Genomic DNA, 22,012 nt, shown 5'->3' on the forward strand with positions numbered 1-22,012 from the left:
TGCGACCCGCGAATTGAGTTGGCGACTGCAGGGCATCAGATCCCGAAGCAAACGCTCGCCAGAGCGACCTCTGGAGCTTGGTGCCTGGCCCCGGGCTCTCTCCGACTGGCTTTGTGCACTAATTTCTTTGTACCTCCGTTTCCTCTTCTGTGAAAAGGGATCATAACAGCACTCATCTCATGGAGTGGTTGAGAACAGTTTAAAAAAAAAAAAAAATGAGCTAATACATATAAAATAGTGCCAGGCCCAGAGCTGATGCTACTCACGCGTTATCTGCTAGTTTCATTGTTGCTGTTATGCGCCCGGATGAAAAAAGCAATTTAAGTGTCATACTATAAAATCTTGATACCACACTTGGGGGCAGACAGGGTTTTTAAAATTTTAAACTTAAAACCCACTTATGCCCACCAGCTCACTTTGCCAATGAGAATTCACACCCAGGGGAACGGAAGGATGGCCAAGGTCATGCAGCGAACGCCTGGCAGGATCACACCTTGGGCTCCTTGCAGGGAGAGGAAGGGAGGGCGCAGTGGTCGAGTCCGCAGCTCCCTCGGGCTTTCCCCCTCCACTTCGCTAGTCTTCAGCAAGGGACGGGCCCCTCCAGCTTGCTTGGAGGTCTTCATGGGCCATCCCTCCAAGAAGAGTTTTAATAAATGATGATAGCTTCCTTCCTTCTAGTACACACCGCCCCTTCCTGCATCCCTTTCAGACTGGGCAGGCTCTTGTTCTCCTAACCCACCCCTGGATATGCCTCTTTAGAAACTCAAGAATTGAGGTAACCTGAGCCTCAGCTGTCCCCGGACAAATCCAGGCTGGAGGAAAAGATGAAGGAATGAGCAGTAGAAGCTCATCTGCCCTAAAAGCTGTCTTGCAACCTGGCATGATGACAATTTCTCATTCTTAAACAATCTGTTTCCAGAAGCTTTTATGGTTCCTTTTTCTCGAGAAAGCAGGCTTACATCAGAGGCCAGTGACGTAGCATTATGAGAATTCCTTAATAATCCCAGCTCTCAATATTCCTTTATACAGCAGAGGGTCTCACAGCCTTGACTCCACTCAGAATCACGGGAGGACATGACACTCCTGTGTTCAGATCAGTCACATCAGAGTCTCTGGGGCTGAGGCCCAAAAGGCAGTGTTTTTAAAGCTCCCAGGTAATTCCAGTGCACAGCTAGGGTTGCAAGCAGTTATTCCTCTAAGCTCCCACAGTGATGCCATTACTGTGAATCCTCCAACTGAAGGCTGCTTCAACCACATGTCCAAATGGCAGTTCTGAAAGCTACAGCAGGTGGGCCTGGCTGAATGCTGTGGAACAAGCCCAGAAGCACTATGATGGTGAACATAAATTCGTCTTTCCATTTTCATAATAAAGGTTTTTAAGCAGTTTACAAGTAGAAAGTGAAATTTATTTGTGCAACCATGTAGAAATAAAATCCATAATTTTTGTCTTTTTTAAGTGTTGTCCCCTTTCAGCCACTCCTACCCAGTGTCCTGCTAGACATGCAGGCCTCTAGACCCAGGTGGGACTCTCAAACACCCGCCCAACACAGAAATGGAATTGGAAGACCTCCTCTTTCTCACCTTATAACCACTATTCTATCTGGGACCTTGAAGTCACCTTCTCCCTCACTCAGCCATCCTGACCACTTTCACTGACTCTCTCCTTCCCTTTATTTCCTTTCCTTGGATAACAGGTGTGCCTGCCTGTCTCACTCCATCCCCTGGGTAGGAGGCTCCCATAAGGTGGAGACTGTCATCCCTGTATCCCTATCTGCTCTGGTCTCAGCAACACAAAAATGCTCTGAGCACATCAACATCTTTTAGTGTAAAGCCTGCCGCTTACACTGACATTGTATACTAGTGATGCAATCCAATGGTCCATATCTTGGACAAAAACTTACAAGAAACAGAAATATCATTCTTAGCCTCTGGACACCTTCCGGGGTGTCTCCCTCCCACCTCTGAAATGCTTATCTTTCAGACACTTAAATGAGACCCTGTCCCCTGAGGGTTTTCAGTTTCTCCTCCGCCTGTCTAGCTGATCAGATCCCAAGACCCTCTTTGGGAAGAGTTTCTGATAATGCACATGAAAAAAATCATATTGACTGACACAACATAATCCAATGCCTGAAAAATAAAACATCTCCTATGGCCCATGTGGCAGGACATTTTGAAAGACTGTCCATTATAAACATTAAGGCTAGGCTTGAAAGAAGAAGTATTTTATGCTTTTTTTCCTTGAACCTCCAAAGCCAAAGTATTGGACAACTTAGACCATAAAGTTTATATCATAAACCATGGAGTACAGAAGAATGTATGGTAATGTAAAGCTATTTGTTTTTGTTCCCACTCCAAGGAACAGAGTTGACCAGCAGGTGGGAAGGGGAGAAGCAGAGGGAGGAGGCTGCTGTTTACTAGACCCTGAAAGTTCTCTGAGGAGTGACTCAGAGCTTCCACTATTTAGCACCACCTAATAAGAGAAATCCTGGTGTATTAGGCCATTCCTACATTGCTATAAAAAAATACCTGAAACTGGGTAATTTATAAGAAAAGAGATTTAATTCTCTCATGGTTCTACAGGCTATACAGGAAGCATGGCACTGGCATCTGTTGGGCTTCTGAGGAGGCCTCAGGAAACTAACAATCATGGCAGAAGGTGAAGGAGGTGCAGGTACGTCACATGGCCAGAGCAGGAGGAAGCGAGAGAGAGGTGCGGGAGGTGCCACTCACTTTTAAATGACCAGATCTCATGTGAACTCAGAGAAAAAGCTCGCTTATCACCAAGGGGATGGCCCAAGCCATGGATCTACCCCCATGATCCAAACAATTCCCACCAGCCCCCACCTCCAACATTGGGGATTACATTTTAACATGAGATTTGGGCAGGGACAAATATCCAAACTGCATCATCTGGCCTCCTCCTGAGTGAAGAGGTTGATGGAGAAGACTGGAAGAGAGGAATGCCACTTGGCTTCCCAGCCTAGTTCTGGACACCACCAGGGTCATAGCAAAGCCCCGTGTCCAACATGGCCTGAGCCAAAGAGCAGGCCTAGCAGCAGATATGCCTGGGCCTCAGGACAGGCTGCCTTGAGAAAAGTCCAGTGCATCCCAGAGTGTTCAAGTAAAGCGGCTGAGAGTCCCCAGACACTCAAAGGGGGCAGTGAAGAAGCTAAGAAGACCAAAGAGCCCTTGGACTTAGTCTGATGGGACAAGCATGGTCCTAGCTGAAGTTTTCAAGAACAGAGGACAACTCATGGACCAGAACCCCTCCCGGGACACCAGGACAACCATTCTTCAGCTCGGTCCACTTCAGCCCCACCACCCCCGAAGAACTCCATTGATCCTTCAGAAAAAGCAGATGCAGGGTTTGGAAGGAAAGAATTCTGAAGAGATTGTGTTACTATCCCCAGAGAGACTGAGTTTGAACCAGTGGAGACAAAACAACTCTAAATTAGCGAGATCTTTTTCTATCATCAGGTGGAAATGAGAATTCCTAAGTCAAGTTGGCTTCAATTATAAAGAAATAAAGAAAATTACATTTTTGCACAGAGGGCCTCTGTGATTCTTAATTTGCTACACATATTTTTGTTATTTATGGCACTGCCGGTAAACCCTCACAGAACCACAACACGGATTGGAAACCACTGTCCTAGATGGACTTCCTTCTACAGCCTAGGTTTTTTTTCGCTCCTCTCATACATTTTCCATCTGCTGACTTTCAAGAAACTATTTTCTTATCTACATTTCGCCTTACTTTTTCTCACTACAACTTCTCAGTTTCAATCTACTCAACACTCTCCCTTTCCCTAGGCAATTGGTGGTGGGCTACTATGATCATCTTTCCATTCAAATTCCTCTGATTTAATAAGAACTTTACCAACCAGAAAGCCACATGTGAACAGGAAATAAGAGCTGATGAGAAAGTGTGACATATTTCATAAGACAGTCATAGGCAAAAACCATTTCTTAACCTCCTTAATAAGAGGAGGGAGATAAGACATAAGTGACAGGCAGACCAGCCAACTGTTTGTTCTAATTCCAGCTTGAATCTTGCTCAATGAAGGCAAATGACTGAAAGAGGCTTCTTGCACCTGGTTTTTCCCATGTTAACAGATATAGCACAGTAAGTTCCAGAGGCCAATAGACTTGGCGACATCCAAGTACTGTTGCACCTAACAGAACCAGATTAGTGGCCTCTGTCTCTCATGCCACTGGCTTCTGATTGCTTTAACACATAAAATTTGAAGCACCAGGAAGTGAACTGTCTATGGTCACCCAAAAGGCAGCCCTTCCCATCATCCAAGAAGTGCCTGTTCTAACCTCTGTGCTCCATCGTATGCCAGACATGTAAGAAGAATACAACCCTTTTTAAACTTATTCTTAAATGTAATACTCTTTCCCTTGTAATTCCACACAGTCCCACCAATCTTTGGCTTTCTGCAATTTTTTGTAATTGGTCTCTAAGTTTTGTCACTTTTCCTTTTACACAAGCAATTTCCAAAATCTAGATTTTCGTGTTGGAGCCTTTCAACCTTTTAATCTTTCTGAATATAACTGTCAATGTATTTTCTCTAGGTGGCTTCCTTTTAATAAGATCAATGTAGTAAACTAAAGATAACTGCAAATTCTTTGCTCCTCATCTAATTTAGAGGTAAAGTCTAATTTTCCTCCTCTTGAATCTGGACTGGCTTAGTGACTTGTTCAAACAATTTCAACCAATCAAATATGGTGGAATTGACTTTCTGGGATTTCTGAGCTCAATCATAAAAAGGCTTTCAGGTTCTTCCTGGGCCTCTTAGAACACTCAGTCTTGATGCCCAGAGCTGCCAGGTAAGTACCATGACTGTCCCGAGACCACCATAGTGTTAGGAAGCTCAAGCCACATGTAGACCACATACAGGTGCTCCAATCCACAGCCCCAGCTGTCAGTCAAAGTACATTCCAGCGATGGGAGTGCACCATCTTGGATGTTAGGCCAGTCAACTCTAGTTAGTGGCTGTCTGGCTACATCTGCATGACAGGCCCCAAATGAGAACCACCTAGCTGAGCCTCATCAATCCACAAAATCATGAGAGATAATAATACACTGTTGTTTTGAGTCATCGAGTTTCAGGGTAGATTGTAGCAAAATAATAGATCATCAAAACAATGACTATACTCAGGAATGTGTCATAGTTCTCCATGGCTTATCTTGTACCATATAACTTCAGTCTAGCATGCAAGGTGTCTCAGAATTAAACAACACCTATCCTCCCTTCTCTAGCATCACCTCTGAGCAATGTCCAATTACAAAGGGCTTTCTTAAGATTATTATTATGACCAGCAAACAAAAACTGAGAGCTATGAGATGGTCAAATAGGTTTAGTTTTGAATATACTATTTTGAGTAAAAGAAGTAGCTATAACTATGTACTTTTAAGGAAATGCTAACTAGAATGATTTTGTTTCTGGTGTTGTTATTCAATGATTTTCTGGGAACTAACACAGCCCATGAGAAGTAAGTCTCCACTAGTAAAGATACTTGGAAGAGTGAAGAGCAGGCCACTATCAGCAAAGGAAAAAGAAAAATCTGGTCAGAAGCAGGAGTGCCATATTTGTTTAATCATTTCCCTAATGTCCAACTATTACATTCACATCCAACCATTCCTCTTGTATTTCTTCAGAACAAACAACTTGGCAACAGCTCAGCAATAGGTGAATGGCTTTCCATCAAGAATTACTGTTATCCAGCCAGGCACGGTGGCTCACACCTGTAATCCCAGCACTTTGGGAGGCCGAGGAGGGTAGATCATGAGGTCAGGGGTTCGAGACCAGCCTGTCCAACATGGGGAAACCCTGTCTCTACTAAAGATACAAAAAATTAGCTGGGCATGGTGGTGCACACCTGTAATCCCAGCTACTTGGGAGGCTGGGGCAAGAGAATCGCTTGAACCCAGGAGGCAGAGGTTGCAATGAGCCAAGATCGTGCCACTGCACTCTAGCCTGGGTGACAGAGTGAGACTCCGTCTCAAAAAAAAAAAAAAAAGAAAAGAAAAAAAATACTGTTATCCATGACTGCCCTGAGGGAGAATGGGAGCTAGGAAAGTTCTCTGCCTCAGGCCCAGGGACTGGGAGAAGAGGCGATAGGACCACTGATTCCTTCTTTGTTTCTTGCACTATCATGGGTAAATTACTGTCTTAAGAGCCTGGATGGCAGTGCTGAGTTGTTCCTACTCTGGGATAGTTAGACCTGCTGAAAAGCTCAGCATACCATCTAGAATACAAGCTCGTTTGTCCTCAGAGGCCAAAGCCACTGGATCTTGAGTCCTCCTGAGACAGAGAATAATAGAAGTCTATCATGTGAATTCCCCAGTAATGGCATGAAAGACTTAGGACCCAGAACTGGGCAAGATTTTGGACAGAGGTCCCCTGAGTGTGACTTAGGCATGGGGTCTCAGAAGGTGGCTATTGGATTCCCTTTTATTCCTCTAGATCTGTGCTATCCAATTCATGTAGCCTCTGGAAACATGTGACTATTTAAATTATTTTAAATTAAATGGAATAAAAAATGTAATCCCTTAGTTGCACTAGCCACATTTCAAGAGCTCAATACCCACACATTGCTAGAGGCTATCATATTAGACAGAACAGATATAGGACATTCCTTCACCACAAAATGTTCATTGGACATAGCTGCTTAAGGTTTAGATAATTCAGGGACTCTAGAACAAAAGTCCTTCTCTGGAAAGCCAGTCTTCATCCAAAATGGACAATCTGGTCATTTTAAATCCATACTCGAGCAAGAATCTTCTTCACACTCTTCCTCTTTCCTTTTGATCAATCAGCTGATCATTCATTCTGTATTTCATTGCTTGATCAACTCCTACCTGCTCTCACATGTCCTCTGTATATTAGGTTCTCAGTTTGAATAATATTATAATTGTTATATTCATTAACATAATACTTTGTAAATACATGGATTTGTGCCCATATTCTAATTTTTCTAGTGAAAGTAAATGTAAGAGCTTCAGAGATAGGAATGCATGTACTTTGTAGGGGTGAGGAGTGTCTTCATCCCCTGTCCCAAAACACTCATAGGCAACTCGATCAATGCTCAGAATGTCAGAAGCAGTCAGCTACAAAGAGTGTAAAGCATTTTTTATTGTAGGTACCGCCCACAAAGTTCTGCTGTCCCCACAGTGATATCCAGCAGAGGCAACACTGTGGTTCCCAGGCATAAGGTCATAAAATCAGCAACAGAGTGTTTATTACCTTTTGATTAAAGAAAAACAGATTTTAGATAGCATTACATTAGCCAATAAAATTGTAAAATCTTACCATGTTCTACATTTTTGTCATTCCTTTTTGTTTATTCTCCAAGAAAAAAATATGAGTTATGGTCCTCTGCCCTGTTCCTTTGACATATTAACTGTGTGCTTGTAAATAACCTAGCAATATCCCAGCTAAATCTGGGCATGAAAATGACACAGGGAAACAGTCTCTAAATTAGAAGATGCCCGTGAAAAGCAGGTGTAGGTATGCACCCAGAATCCGGGTTTTCCTAAGAGCATGAAGAATGATTCCCAGCATGTAAAAGTTTAAATGAAGAGGAAAGCCACAAGTTTACTAGGATGAGAGTTTCTTCCTTCTGCAGTCTCAAGAAAAGGAGAGACCCTCAGGAAGAACATGGTGATTGAGAAAGTATTGATTGCTTTTTCTGTTTTCTCTGCTATCTTCTTGGAAGTAGTGATGCAGGCCAGGCGTGGTGGCTCATGCCTGTAATCCTAGCACTTTTGGAGGCCAAGGTGGGCGGATCACCTAAGGTCAAGAGTTCGAGACCAGCCTGACCAATACGGAGAAAACCCGTCTCTACTAAAAATACAAAATTAGCCGGGCGTGGTGGCACATGCCTGTAAACCCAGCTACTCGGGAGGCTGAGGCAGAAGAATCACTTGAACCTGGGAAGCAGAGGTTGCAGTGAGCCGAAATCTGTGCCATTGCACCCCAGCCTGGGCAACAAGAGCGAAATTCTGTCTCAAGAAAAGAAAGAAAGTAGTGATGCAGGTATCTGAAGGACCCAGAAAAAGCTGGTAATTTGGAAAGACCCTAAAACAGACTGCAGAGAGAGCAGCCTAAGCCAGGAAGGGTAGAGTGCAGAGAACACCGACAAGAACAGTGTCAGGCACATCATGGGCTCGGGGGCAGAATAGTCTCTGCCATCACCACCGCTTCACATACAGATCTTGCATAACTTTGGCCAGACTTATTCCTGTTTTTCATATTACTGGATGCTATTGTGAAGGCTATTGTTTTTAAATTTCAATTACTGAATGCTCATTGCTAGTATACAAGTATACAACTGATTTTTGTATATTGATCTTATAACCTACAAAACTCACTTATTAATTCTAGTAGATTTTTAATAGATTCCATAGTGTTTCCTACATAGACCACTACGTTGTCTACAAATAGAATTTCTTTTCTTTTCCAATCTGGATACCTTTTATTTCACATCTTGACTTTTTTTTTTTTTTTTTTTTTTTTTTTTTTGGCACCAGCTAGATCCCTTAATACAATGTTAAATAGAAGTGAGGAAAGTGGACGTTCTTGCCTTGTTCCTGATCCTAGGAGGATAGCTTTCATTAAGTATGATGTTAGCTGTAGACCTTTCATACACATCCCTTATCAGGTTGAAGAAGTTTCCTTCTCAGTTTGCTGAGAGTTTTCACCAGGAATAGATGTTGGATTTTGCCAAGTGCTTTTTCTGCATCTGTTGAGACAATTATATGATTGTTGTTCTTTTATTTTAGTTTCACTAATACAGTGAATTACATTTATGGATTTTTCCAATGCTAAGCCAACCTTACATTCTTGGGATAATACCTATTTGGTCATGATGCATTAGCTTTTTTATATACTGTTGGATTTGATTTACTACTATTTTGTTTAGAATTTTATATCTATGCTCATGAGGAATACTGGTCTGTACTTTCCTTGTAATGTCCTGTTTGGTTTTGATATCTGGGTAATATTAGCCTCACAGAGTTGGGGAGAACTCATGAGTTGAGAAGCATTTACTCCTATTCAATTTTCTGGAAGAGTTTGAGCAGAATTACTATTATATTTTCTTTAAATGTTTGGTAGAATTCACAAGACGTGTTATCTGGACTTTTTTTTTTTTTTGAGACAGAGTCTTGGTCTGTCGCCCAGGCTGGAGTGCAGTGGTGCAATCTGGGCTCACTGCAAGCTCCGCCTCCTGGGTTCATGCCATTCTCTTGCCTCAGCCTCCCTAGTAGCTAGGACTACAGGTGCCCGCCACCATGCCCAGCTAATTTTTTGTTTTTAGTAGAGATGGAGTTTCACCGTGTTAGCCAGGATGGTCTTGATCTCCTGACCTCGTGATCCTCCTGCCTCAGCCTCCCAAAGTGCTAGGATTACAGGTGTGAGCCACTGCGCCTTGTGGGAAGATTTTTAACTACAAATTCAATTTCTTTAGTAGATAGAGGGCTAGTCATCTATTTCTTTTTGAATGAAGCTTGTCCTTCAAAGAATTTATCTATTTCATCTAAATGTGTATGTTTTATGCCTAATTTTTTTCCTAGTATTCCCTTATTATTCTTTTACTATTTGTGGTGTAGTATAGTGATATCACCTAGTTCCTACCATTGATTGTTCTGTCTTCTCTTTTTAATCCACAGTCAATCCAGCTAAAGGTTTATCAATTTGATTGATCTTCTCAAAGGTGTCATCAAATGACAACAAAGCTTTGGTGTCATTGATGTCCTTGATTGTATTTCTGTTTTCTATTTAGTGGCTTTCTGCTTTGATCTTTATTATGTCTTATATTTTGCTTGTTTGGTGTGTAATTTATTCCTTTTTCTAGTTACTTAAGGTGGAGGCTATGGTCACCAATTTGACAATTTTCTTCTTTTTAAAATAGGTATTTAGTGCTAAAAATGTTCCTATAAATGATACTGTATCACCCTACATATAAGAACCCTACAATAGTATAGGTTCATTTTCCCTTGCGTGGCCTTTGTGCTATTTTGTCATTCATTTTACTTTTACATATCCTATAAACCTCACACTACATCATTATTACTTCTGTTTAAATAATTTTCATTTAAAGACATTTAAATAATAATTTGGCATTTCTGGTGCTCTATCCTTTGGAAGATCCAGATCTCCATCTAGTATCCTTTTCCTTCTGTCTGAAGGATTTCTTCTAACATTTTTGTAGTGCAGGTCTGTTGGTGATTAATTCAGCTTTTATATATTTGAAATGGTTTTACTGTGTCTTTGTTTTTGAAAGATATTTTCATTGTGTATAAAATTCTTGGTTGACAGTTTTTTCCTTTAGTATGTTAGAGATCATGCTCCAAACTCTTCTAGCTTGCATTGTTTCTATGAGGAATCTGCTACCATCTGTGTCACCGCTGTTTCTTGGTAGACATATTTTTTCCCTCAGGCTTCTAAGATTTTTTTCTTTATTGCTGATTTTAAGAAATTTAATTATGGTGAAATGATGTGTTTGTCCTCAAGTTTCTTAAGGTTCACTGAACTTCTTGTGTATGTGAGTTTGTAATTTTCAGTTCAGCTTGGAAAAGCCCTGGCCATTATTTCTTCAAATATTTTTTCTGTCACTCCCTTTTTCCCTTGAGTGACTCCCATTACATGTGTATTTGGTGACTTGAAATTTTCCCACTGTTTTGTGATGCTCTCTTCTTTACTTGTTTGTTTTTCCTCCTCTGTGTTTTTTTCTATAGTTTCTATTGTTATGTCTTTAGGTTCACTAATCTATTCTTCTGCAATATCTAATCTGCTATTAATCTCATCCAGTCATTTTTTTACCTCAGAAATTGTAGTTGTTATCTCTAGAAGTTAGACGCAGGCATTTTCACATCTTTTGTTTCTCTACTTACCTCTGTGTTTATGGAATACAGTTATAACAACTGTTTCCATGTCTTTGTCTGCTAATTCTAACATCTCTATTAGTTCTTGCTTGGTTTTGACTCATTTTCCTCTGCATTATTATCATCCTTATTTGCATATCTGGTAATTTTTTGGTTGAATGTCAAACATTGTGGATTTTAACTTGTTAGAGGCTGAATATTTTTGTATCTTGGCATGCATTTGAGTTATTGAGAATAGTTTGATTCTTTTGGATCTTGCTTTTAAGACTTGGCAGACAGGACCACAGCACCATCCACTTTAGGACTCATTTTATCCCACTTCTGAAGCTTGACCCTTCAGAGTCCTCTAACAAATCCCTATGAATTATGAGACTTTCCAGTCTAGCTGGTGAGAATAGAAATTATTCATCCTCTTGTCCACTATTTCATCTGATCTTTTAGGGAGGTGCTTTTTCTGACTTTGGGTAGTCTTTTCACATGCACAGGTGTGCCGAATTCTTGAATGGGACCCTCTGAACTGAAGAGCTTTGAAGCTCTTTCTCTCTGTAGCTGTCTCCTTTCCTGTGAACTGTAGCTTCCTTGATCTCCCTTGGCTCTCAGCTCTGTCACATCAAGTCAGGAAGTTCACTGGACTCTGCCTGGGTCACCCTTCCCTGTGCCATGGCCTGGAAACTCTCACATCAGTAAGCAGGAGAAGTCATAGGGCTTTGTTTTCTGCCTCTCGGGGATCACTGTCCTTCCTTAGCTGATGTTCAATTCTTAAAAACCCTGGTTTTGTATATTTTGTCCAGTAATTTAGTTGTTTCTTACGAGAAAGTAAATCTAGGGCCTATTACTCAATCCTGGCTGGCATCAGAAATCTACTGACATAGTTTCTGAAGTTCATCAGTGAAGATGCCTGAGATTCTTTACACATGCCCACCCCCGCCCGGCAAATTCTTTTTTAAACTTTGATTGAAAAAGTTTTTGACGTCTTTATAAAACATAACCAAGAATTAATACATTTTAGTCAAAACCAAGACTTTGGGGGAAGGAAGTAAACTGCGAACAATGTCAGATAAAGGACAGCCTGGCAGCTGTCAGACCCTAGAGGCAGAGAGAGAAGTTAAGACGCACCAGCCTGGATGGAAAACCTCCCAAGGTTGCGCCACCAAGAGTGAACAGGAAAGAACAGCTGTCAAGGAAAAAGGAAAGACAAGAGTGAGGGAGACAGCTAAAGGTCAAATCTACTATCTCCAGGGTTGCCAAACCTAAGAATTTTGCAAGAAGAATCATTAGCAATTGTGACTGCTTGAACACAGGCACCAGGAGGAAGCTGAGAGGGAATATTGAGAATGTTCAAAAACATTATTACCAAGAAAAAGATATGTTATATTATCAGTTCTCAAAGGTTCCTGAGATCCTTTCAGAATCCTCAAGGTCAAAACTACTTTCATAATAATTCAAACATGGTATGTGTCTTTTTCATACACATATACAGTGGACTTTTCCAGAGACTGCATGATGTATAACTTCTCCAACATTGAATGCAGAAGCAGATATGAGAACTTATCTGTATTCTGTTGAGCTAAGCATTAAAGAGATTTCCAGAACAATGTAAACAAAGTAAAAAAAAGTAATTCTTTTTGATACTTTTGTTTTTTAAAAATAATTGTTTTTATAAAAGAGATTTATGTTAACAGGCAATGAGTTTATCGGCATTTTTAAATAATTGTTAAAAATTTATTTTTTTAATTTCTCAGTTTTAATGTGTAATGCGGTTAATATCAATAGAATTAACTAGGTAGACAGAAGCTCTTTAAAGTTCTGGAGAGTTTTTAAGGGTGTGAAGGGGTCTTTAGACCTAAACTTTGAGAACGTCTGCTCTACATAAAGCTTCTGCAGCCCTCTGAGACCACTGCGTAGTTCATGAAAGTGTCTACCTAGGAGCAAGAAGAAAGGGCAGACCAAGAGGTCAGAAGAGAGGGGCACCGTCATCAACAGCTGCTTCACCCCTGACCCCGATTTCAAAGCAATACTTCACAGCACAGCAGCCCCTGTCAGGTTCCTCATAAGGACCTACGTCCTAAGTCATCATTGAGATTTGAACTGCTCCTTTAGGGGGTACAAATCCTGCCCTGAATTCCCCAAAATCACCAATTCCCTTTCCAATTTACTGCACCGCAGCTTTCTTAACTGTTCATCTGACCTATGCTCAATAATTGGCCCTTATGTAGGAATGAAATATCTAGATTTCAAGCACCTATCAGGTTCCTGACCATGATTTAGAGACTTTAATAGGACATCACATTTAATGCTCATAACCATGAATGGTATTACTACTTTTGTTTGGGAGGGAGTTTTTGTTTTGGTTTTGGTTTTTTTTGTTGTTGTTGTTTTTGTAAGTTTTGGGGGTTTTCGTTGTTGATTTCTTTTGTTTGTTTGTTGTTGAGACAAGGTCTCACTCTGTCACCCAGGCTGGAGTGCAGTGGCACCATCTTGGCTCACTGCAGCCTCAATCTCCTGGGCTCAAGTATTCCTCTCACCTCAGCCTCCCAAGTAGCTGGGACTACAGGCCTGGACCACCACATCCAGCTTATTTATTGTTTACTTTTTTATTTTTTAGAGACAGGGCCTTGCTATGTGGCCCAAGCTGGGCACAAACTCTCAGCCTCAAGTGATCTTCCTGTATCAGCCTCCCAAAACTCTGGGATTACAGGAGAGAGCCACCACACTGGCTACTACTCTTGTTTTGTAGACAGCAACAGACATCCCAGAGAAGTTAAGGAACTTGCCCAAGATTACCCAATAAGTAAAATAACTGAACCAGGATCCAACACACTCTCCAAAACTGACGGTTCTCCCCCTTCACATTGCTGCCTTTTACTGTTCTACCACTGACCACTGCCATTGTTTGTAAAGTTAAAAATCACCCTAAAACATGTAGGAGTTTGAGATTTGCTCTCTAGAACTAGAGGAAGTGCAGAATGATGGTGACTAGCATAGGCAATGAAGCCCAACTGCCCCAAATGTATCCCAGCTCTACTATATACTATCTGTGTGGCACTAAGCAAGTCACTTAACTTCTCTTACACCTCAATTCCCTCGATGGCAAAATAATGTTATCAATAGTCCCCAGCTTATTGGGTTGTTGAGAGAATAAGTTAATACATAAAAAAGTATTTAAACATAGTCAGTGAGAGAGATGATCATTACCTGCCAAATATTCATTATATTTGGGTATTTATATACTCAGCCTCTTTGAACTTATAAAATGAGCATAATATACCTATTCAGTAATACCATAGAGGTATTGAGAAAATTACAGAAAATTCACGTACCTGACAGTATTTCTACTATGCAAATAAGCAAATGTTACTGGAGCTTCATTAGGCATAAACTCATAGTGTGATGTCATTTTGGAATAGGGAGTTTTCGGGTAAAGAGTAAGCTAGTATTTCTGGCTAACAGAGTATATAAGAGTCACCACAGCTGATAAATTCCTCATTCCAAAAGCACCAACCAAAACCACATTTAAAAAGGAGGGTATTTCGACACAAATACTCAAGTCTAAAGTAACCAAGTGTAAAATGCATAAATAACTTGATCTCTGTGTGACTGGACAGCAAACTCAGTCAATATGTGAAGAACTGTTGAGAATTGAAATCTAAACACTCAAAGATAATAAAGAACTTAAAGGAAACAAAAGGTTGGCTTGCAATGAGAAGTTTCACAAGATTCTTTACGTAAACTCAGAAATTTAATTATTGCCATGTCAAAGTGGTTTTGTTTCTCTTCATTTTTCATTGTTAAAAAGTTCTATCCAAACTTGAATCATTTCCTGTCCTGATAATTGCAGTATGGCTTTCTCATTCCTCCTACACTACTAACATCCAAATCACTATTGCCAAAGAGATTTTCCTCTCTTGTTGCCAAATAGGTATCCCAGATCATTGGATGTTGCATGGATACACACACATACACACACACTCACACACACACACACACACAAACATCTCTGTCTTACCTGAAGTCCCTACTGGGGCTTCCTAGCATGTGTCACCATCTGACTTACTGTATATATTATTTCTTGTTCTTGTTAATTAACTGTCTATCCCCTCTAGAATGTAAGCTTCATGAGGGTAGGTTTTGGTCTGTTTTATACACTGTTGTATTATCATTGTCTTGAATGAAGCCTAGTAGGTGGTAGATGCATTTTATATATTTATTGGATAAATAAATGTGTCATTTAACTCTGCCCATTAAAGGTTCTTGCACTTGATTTCAGTATTTTTCAATCTCTTCCATTTAATAATATTTTCTCTTCTCTCCCTCAACTCTTTTCCACAACCAGTTACAGTTGTCTCTGCCATCTTTGCCTCCTCTCACCATGCACTGTCCGTGAATGTGCAGGTATTAATTTTAGGACAACCTGTCCTGGATCCTTCTGAAGCTAAGTGGGGAGCTGACTCACCCAATGGAACTTCAAAGGATTGAGACCAAGGGCAAAGTGTTCCTCTCTTTTGACAAAGCAGGGGGCCTGAACATGACACTGGGCAAAGCAAAAAAGGGAGAGGCTGAAATCTGGATCACCAGTCAACAAGCTCCAAGACGGCCACACCCAAGGGTTCACAAGAGGGGTTTACACAGGAGCTTAGAACAGCCTTCTAGGCTGCCAAGGGGGCCTCTGCATTAAAAGGGCTGGGAAAAGAACTGAACCTACTGACATTATTCACTGAAACCCAGCTCCTTCAAACCCAGGCTGGACAGCCACTGGCCCAAGATACGTCAGAGGGATCCGGTGAGTCAGAGAGAGGGATGGCTTGAATCAGTGGTTCCCATGCCTAGCTGTGCAGCCTCTTGGACATTCTAGAGCCCTACCTGAGCAGAATCTCTACAGACAGTGCCTGGGAATTAGCTATAACCTAAGAGAGTTTTAAATACAAGCAGGAGTATTTTTGGTTGGGTGTGCATCTACCAGGCAGAAGTTGGGGCTACTAGATGTTTTGCAATACCTAGGACAGCACAGCAAAACAAATTGTCCTCTATCCTTAAAAAAATAAAACCTTTCAAACATCTCACCAGACCTCAATGGAGACAAAAATCTGAGTCTGAAGCCTAGCTCTGTTTGTCATATAAACACAAAGTATTTTTTGCACAGTTTTAATACGTATAAATTTTCCAGAAAAGCAGCTACCATGTCAATTGAGGACAAGTTAAACTTGATTTTCTTCTGAAAGTTTATAAAAGATCTTTCACCATGGGAGGAAAAAAATCACATCCCCAACAGCAATGCCACTCATGCTATTTGGCTCTCCAGCGAGGCACAAGCTGTTTCAGTCTGCATTTGCAGCTGCTGCATTAAAGACTTCTCTGTGTATAGCTCAAGCATCTGACAGCTTCTTTCTGTCTTCTAGCTCAGTCATGTCTACACATGTATGTATGAAACTGAATATGGACTACCTTTTATATCTTCTTTACATTATAGCTAAGGTAATACATTTAAATTTTTAATATCATGCATAAGTAGGTTATGTTGTCAATGAATTTCACTTAGGGAATATTATGACATAGTTATTAAGAAAAAGAGCATTATAAGTCTGTTGAAGTTAAGAACCCCTGATCTAAACCTTCTAATCAGTCCCTCAAAAAAGGTAATGGTTGCAGCTGAAGACACTATTTTCTTTGATTTTTCCTGATTGTCTACTCATTCACTCTTGACCGTATTCCACTCCTCATGAATGGTTTGTGACCTACTCAGCAATAAGTCTTCTGGAGAGAACCATTTCAAATTCCGTGTCTTATTGCATCCCAGGCATTACAAAAGAGTTTTGTTCATGGATGGGCCCCTGGAAAACTGTGTATTACAGACCCTCTTCGCATTCCTCAGTCTTCCTTTAGAAGCACAGACAACTAATTAGACCTTGTTTTTATTAATGTGAGCGCTGCTTTGAAATATTACACCCAAGACCACCAGGAGGACTTCACCTAACCATGTCAGCTGACACCCCAGCAGTGAGTGCCACAATGGGGCTGGAAGGGCCTAACAAGGCCAAACATTCTGTGTTTCTTTCTCCCTTTTAGAGATCCCACTTCTTCCTTGTATCTCGCCTGAGTGCCAGCCTGTCTATCCTGACTGCTACATGTGACTTCATTCTGAACATACCTTCATGACTGTCCTCAACCCACGCCAGAAACTCTCTCTTTCACTTCCTCAGGAAGCTTCCAGTCCATGAAACAATAATAAGTTTATCAAAAGCTATGACCAAGAAGAACAGGAGACATTGTGCCAATCTAAATCCAAGCTAGAATTACTCTTGATGCAAATATGATGAAGAATTTTCATTGTTGGTTTCTTTTGTTTGTTTGTTGTTGAGACAAGAATTATTCTTGATGCAAAGATGATGGAGTTGCAAGAATGTGTTCTCTCCTGTGGTTTTCCTAGCAAGACACTCTACAGAGTAAAGGCAGCATATGCTAAACAATCAATGGGCTCTAGACAGTTGTGTGGCAGCCGAGGAAGAGCCACCATGAGAGGCTCCCAGCCATCAGCCTGGCAAGCCACAAGGGTGAGGATATGGTTTGGCTCTGTGTCCCCACTCAAATCTCGTCTTGGATTGTAATCTCCATGTGTCAAGGGAAGAACCTGATGGGAGGTGATTAGATTATGGGGGTGGTTTCCCCCATGCTGTTCCCTTGATAGTGGGTGAGTCTCAGGAGATCTGATTTTTTTTTTTTTTTTGAGACAGAGTCTTGCTCTGTCACGCAGGCTGGAGTGCAATGGCACAATCTCGGCTTACTGCAACCCCCGCCTCCCGGGTTCAAGCAATTCTCCCGCCTTAGCCTCCCGAGTAGCTGGGATTACAAGTGCCGGCCACCACACCCAGCTAATTTTTGTATTTAATAGAGACAGGGTTTCACCATGTTGGCCAGGCTGGTCCCAAACTCCTGACCTTAAGTGATTTACCTGCCTCGGCCTCTCAAAGTGCTGGGATTACAGGCATGAGCCACCACACCCTGCCAGATCTGATGGTTTTAAAAGTGGCAGTTTTTCCTGTGCTCTCACTTCACTTCTCCTGCCTGCCACCATGTTAGATGCACTTGCTTCCCCTTCCACAATGATGGTAAGTTTCCTGAGACTTCCCCAGCCATGTGGAACTGTGAGCCAATTATACCTCTTCCTTATAAATTACCCAGTCTCAGGTATTTCTTTTTTTGGGGGGGGTGGGGGAGGAGATGGAGTCTTGCTCTGTCACCCAGGCTGGAGTGCGGTGGTGCTGTCTCAGCTCACTGCATCCTCCACCTCCTGGGCTCAAGCGAGTCTCCTGCCTCAGCCTCCCGAGTAGCTGGGATTACAGGCACGCCACCATGCCTGGCTAATTTTTCCATTTTTAGTAGAGATGGAGTTTTGCCATGTTGCCCAGGCTGGTCTTGAACTCCTGACCTCGGGCAATCTGCCCACCTCAGCCTCCCAAAATGCTGGGACCACAGGTATGTGCCCAGTCTCGGGTATTTCTTTATAGCAGTGCAAAAACAGACTAATACAGGTGGCCACCCTGCCAGCTCCCACAGTACCCTTGTCTAACCTTTCCCTGCCGCAAGAATAGAGGAGGTAGTGTATGAGTACTTTACTTAGGTGATCTCACCAGATAAACCCCTTTTTCTTTCCCTCTTACCCTTTCTATCCCTTTCACCTCTCTCCTTCTCTCTCTTGTTCACCATCTCCTTCCTAATCTCTGCCAAGTCTCATTCCTTTCTATCAACCAAGAAAGGCCCATATGAGGTGCTGTAGGCATATTTCTGAATTTTTTTTACAATTGAATTCATGTTACATTATTTTATTTTATTTTATTTTATTTTATGACAGAGTCTCACTCTGTCACCCAGCCTGGAGTGCAGTGGCATAATCTCGGCTAACTACAAACTCCACCTCTAGGGCTCAAGAGATTCTCCTGCCTCAGCCTCCCGAGTAGCTGGGATTATAGGTGCACGCCACCACAACCAGCTAACATTTTTGTATTTTTAGTAGAGGCGGGGTTTCACCATGTTGGCCAGGCTGGTCTAGAACCCCTGACCTCAGGTGATCTGCCTGCCTTGGCCTCCCAAAGTGCTGGGATTACAAGCGTGAGCCACCGCAGCTGTCCTATGTATAAATAAAGTATTATTTTGATACAATTTAAAAAGATTTCCCCTAGCCTTTTCATTTACCATTAATATTTATGGTAAATTCTGCTTTGATTTACTCTAATTTGTTTTAAACATGGACCTCTGTATATACCTCATTCCAAAAAAAAGCTAAATGTATTTATTACAAAATCTCAGCTTGCCTCTCAAAATGAGTTTCATGACACTTGTCCCATAAGATACAAGCACAATTTCACAGATAATGAAGATAGCATGGAATTATTACATGTGCAGCAAAATGTCTCTGACTGATAAAACTTTGGCATTATATTACATCATCCTTTGAATCAACAAACATTGCATCCGAATGCAGAAGTACCTTAAGGAAATAGAGTGAGTATACTGCATTCCATCTTTCATGATTTCCATGTCTTTGGGTTGATGTTTACTCAGTCGATATCTGCTCAGCATGCCTATATTTCTTACTAAAGTAAACCAATTTCTCTGATCCCTGCCTTCAGTCAACAGGCATGGGCCTAAAAGACACCTTGGCCATGAATGATGGGGCCAAGAGTATTTGCTAGACCCAAAGCTACAGAATTTACATGCTCTCCCCAAGAATTTTACATTGAAACTGAAATACATGGAGTTAATGCCTATGTGTTATAGATGGAGTCAAAACAAAGTGCTTAGCTCTGAACACCACTTGGGAGATGCAGAGTGGCTGTGTTTTCTGAAAACAAGGAAAGCTGGTTTTCAAAGAGAGAGAGAGAAAAGCAAGGAATGGAGATAAGAAATGAAGAATGATTCCTTCAGACCCTGGCAGACAACCTCCCGGGCTGGTCCCAGTTCTTCCAGAAACATGGCTGTGTCCTTGCTCTTGGGTTTCGCGAGGCCCTTCTGAATATTAACTACAATTTTTCACTTGAACAAACCTGGCCCATACCTGATCCTGGTACTTAAAATCACCATCTCATAACTGAGTGCCCCACACTCACGCCTGTTAATAAACTGTTTTTTTAGATTCAGTTGCTATTGCCAGGTACAGCACTTCTCTATTTCATATCCACTCATTCATTATTCTGTGCACATGTATGCATAGGAGACAGGGAGAGAGAGAGAACTGACACAGAAAACTCTGACTTCAGTATAAAAGTTTTAGGCCTGGATCTCAGCAGGCCTGACTCAGAAATGCAGTCTCTCCATGTCTCACACTAATAATGTTCTCATGAGACAGAGGCGTGGAATGCAATTCTGCCTTATTCGTGGAAAATTACATCTATAACTGCCAAAGGGCCCAGCTATTCCTATTTACTGACCAGTATGTTTTCTTCTTCCAGGAAGGCCAGGCCCCTGTGAGATGGACACATTTTTTCTTTGACCTTATTTCAAAGTATAGCATGGAAACCAGTCCATAGCCTTAAGGTGGTCCAACCCCATGTGTATTGATTCAAAGGGTGATCTTAGGTACTGGGAGTCCTATTTCTGAATGTATGAAACAAATGTATATCTTCCAGGGCTGCCCTTTTCTTGATTCTGGTTGCCTGGCAGCTTCACATCTTTAAAGGAGAGACATCTATTACCTTGAGGTGAGGAAGATGAAGGCTGAGAACAAAAAAGGTGTTGCATGGCTTTAAACTCCAGTATAGAGTTTAAATCCATAGCAAGACAATAGCCCAAGAAAAAATATCGTTAGCTGTAATATGTACAATAAGAAAAAAAAATGCTGCCAAACAACTAGGACCTACTACCCACTGCAAGATGCATCCTAATTTCAGAAACGTTAAAATGTGGTTTTAAAAAATGTGCTAGGCTTTGTTGAGAGAGGGAAAAGGGTATTTTTTGAATTCCCCAAACTGGGCTTGACATCTCAAGAGTCATGGAGGAAGACTGGACCCATAAACCCTAGAGTAAGCCCGGCTGGACTTGGACAGTGGACACCTTCTGACCACACAGCCAGGGAGGCCCTTCCTGTAGAGCTAGAGGGAAGATCTGCAGAAGGAGAAAGAAGGAAAGCAAGAACTCAGCTCTGATGGTCAACTCTGGAAGAAGGAGTAGAAACTGAGCCTCAGGGCTGGTGGAGGAGCAGCCTGGAAAAGGCAGTCCCCTTCCAGAAGGCAGTGCTCAGTGACACCCGGCTCCACAGCTGCAAGGGCTGCCTCTGGCAAAGCGGAGGAAGCTGACAAGAATTCCTAGGCACCGAGGAGGGGGATAGAAGTTGCTAGAGAAACCAGAGGAACAAAAGATGCCTGGAGAGAAACCAGGGGGTTGGGGGGGACATCTGTAGGCAACAGCAAAGTCCGTGGTGGTCAGCACCGGCTGGCTGGATGTCCCAGACCCCTTGGTCAATGACGTACAGTGCACAGGCAGCAGCAAGGACCCAAGGGCACAGCGTGGCCATTGACCAAGCAGGATGAGCCATCTCCCGGGGGCCAGCTCCATGATAACAGCCTAAGAGCGAAACCCTGCAGGATGCAGATTAACACTAGGGCCTGACAGGAGCAAGAGGAAGAGCCCCCAAGCAGCTGCTTGCCAAGACCAGCTGAGATTTAGAGTGAACTGTGACAGACATCATAATACCTATGTTCCACTAAAAACCCGGATGTGGACCAAATGTGCCGGAGCTCATTTACTCTTACATTTGGTCATTAAACCAATTTTATTGTGTGCACACCAAGTACTAGGCAGTGTTCCAGGTACTTGAAGTGTATCTAGGAACAAATCCAACAAATGCCTACCCACCTGCAGAGCGTGGAGGGATAATACATGGCAAACATAATAGCGAATGGGACTGTGTAGTGTGTGCAAAGGTGAATTGAGGAAAACAATCTTCTGCTTCAGGAAACCTGAATTGAGAGCAAATTTGTATTTAGTTATACAATACCTGTTTCCCATCTGAGCCCCACATTTTATGCCGGAGTTGCCTGCCTCTGTGTGACACTGAAGGACAGAAAAATGAACACAATGCAGGCCCTGTGCCTGAGGAATTGACAATTCACCTGTGAGTTTACACAATGA

At 41.9% G+C, this 22,012-nt stretch overlaps 1 protein-coding gene across 2 annotated transcripts in view; it reads right to left on the minus strand.

Annotated features, from left to right (window-relative positions):
- Positions 1 to 22,012, minus strand: part of IL1R1 (interleukin 1 receptor type 1) — a 74,135-nt gene that overhangs the window by 36,285 nt on the left and 15,838 nt on the right. The window lies entirely within an intron of this gene.

This window comes from Hylobates moloch, unplaced genomic scaffold, assembly GCF_009828535.3.
Source record: "Hylobates moloch isolate HMO894 unplaced genomic scaffold, HMol_V3 SCAFFOLD_15, whole genome shotgun sequence".
NCBI classification, from domain to species: domain Eukaryota; kingdom Metazoa; phylum Chordata; class Mammalia; order Primates; family Hylobatidae; genus Hylobates; species Hylobates moloch.